The 1,881-nt window shown below is 37.4% G+C and overlaps 1 non-coding gene across 1 annotated transcript; it reads right to left on the reverse strand.

The window, feature by feature from the left end:
• Positions 1 to 1,355: 1,355 nt before the first annotated feature.
• LOC142168482 (small nucleolar RNA R71) lies at positions 1,356 to 1,462 on the reverse strand. Its single transcript, XR_012698340.1, has one exon. It is a non-coding gene; the product is annotated as a small nucleolar RNA R71 (small nucleolar RNA).
• Between the last annotated feature and the right edge of the window lie 419 nt (positions 1,463 to 1,881).

Genomic DNA, 1,881 nt, shown 5'->3' on the forward strand with positions numbered 1-1,881 from the left:
GGCTAGTTGAATCATTGATTAAACCTATTTAGGAGGATAATCGAGAGAGGTTCTCCTAAAGACCAATCCACTATGCATTCTTGCATATCTTCACGTGCTTAAATTGGTTCATCTTGTGAAGTTAAGACTTAATTGAGAGAAGAGTTTTTGCTGAACGTGTGAACTAATAATTGAGTAAATTAGAGATACTCACTTAAACATTAGAAATAAATTATCTAGAGTTAGATACCAAACAATTATCTTGCACCTATCCTATCAAAACCCTACCTTCTCCCATTGATAACCTTCTTTGCTTATTCCTTATTTCGATTGTCATTAGTCAATAGCTTTATCTTCTTAGTTAATTTTAGTTAGATATCTTATAAATCTCAACTGTTGATCATCTTGGATAGCAACCAAGCTACAAACTATGATAATATTGTTTAAATCTAATCCATATGGATACGATATTATACTATACTATATTTGATAAGCGAACAGAATTTAAGTGTGTATTTTGCGTTCGTCAAATTTTGGCGTCGTTGTCGGGGATTGGCAATCAATAGTATTTGAAATAGTTTGTAGTGCTAATTCGGGAATTTTTCTTTTTATTTTATTTTAATTTTCTTTTTTTACGTTTGGTGTTCGTTGACTGTGCGTAGGCTACAGGTTTAGATTGGTGCATGACTCGAGCCTCTGCAAAAGAAGTGCTACCATACGAACCCGAGATAGAAAAACAACTTCGGCAACTGGGGAAGGAAAGAAATATTACTGAGACATCAGAAAAGGTTGGGCAATCCTCAACTAAAGAACTTATGACTGGAAATGGTGATGATAATGTAGATTTGGCTACAAGGGAGGCAGCACAACAACAAGAAAAAGTTACACGGGATGTTGAGGAAGCAGCTATTAGAGATGCACGGATTATCTATGAAGAAGAAAGGGGTCGTAAAATTGCTCAAAATCAACCCTTGGCTGCAGACCAATTCGGAAATATACCTCCCATGCCTGGGAGATCACTTAGCGATTATGCTAGATCAGTCTACAACCAAGGATTATCAAGTGTGAGACCACCTCCAATTGCAGCTAACAATTTTGAATTGAAGCAGGGGTTGCTTCAAACCCTTCAGAATTGATGTGTCTTTAGAGGGAAGATGAACGAAGATCCAAATACACATCTAATGTACTTCGAGGAGATTATGAACACCTTTCAGTACAATAGTGTGTCATAAGATGCAGTGTACTTGAGGGCATTCCCCTTCACACTCAAAATGATGCAAAGCAGTGGTTTCGAATCTTACACAAGATCGATTAGAACATGGGAGGAGATGACCAGAAATTTTTTTGATAAATATTTCTCCTCAATTAAGACAGGAAAGTTTAGAATAGAAATCCACAACTTTTGCCCGAAAGAGACTGAAACTGTTTTTGAAGCATGGGAGAGGTTTAAGGAGATAGTTAGAAAGTGTCAACATAGTGGAATTGAACTCTAGATGCAACTCTAGGACTTTTGGGATGGATTGACACTAGCCTCACGTAGAACATTGAGCAATGCAGCTGGAGGCCCGTTGATGAAGAAGACTCCAGAGGAGATAGTTACAATTCTTGATGAGTTGTCTGAAGATGCAAATCAGTGGCCCTCTAAGAGTGCTAAAATAAGAAGATCAACTGGTGTTCACCAAGTTGATGCCAATATATCTGTGTAGGTACAGCTTGATGTTATGGCTAAAAAATACAAAAATTGGCCTTAGCCTCGATACAAAATGAGCCTCACGCAACTTGTGATATATGTGGAAGAGGACACCCTACTCATGAGTGTCAAGTATCAACTAAAGAAGTGAATGTTGTAGTAAACTACAATTTTAATGCAATGGGTCAAAGCACCCTAGTTTTTCATGGAAT

This window comes from Nicotiana tabacum, chromosome 13 (genome assembly GCF_000715075.1).
Source record: "Nicotiana tabacum cultivar K326 chromosome 13, ASM71507v2, whole genome shotgun sequence".
In the NCBI taxonomy this organism is placed as follows: domain Eukaryota; kingdom Viridiplantae; phylum Streptophyta; class Magnoliopsida; order Solanales; family Solanaceae; genus Nicotiana; species Nicotiana tabacum.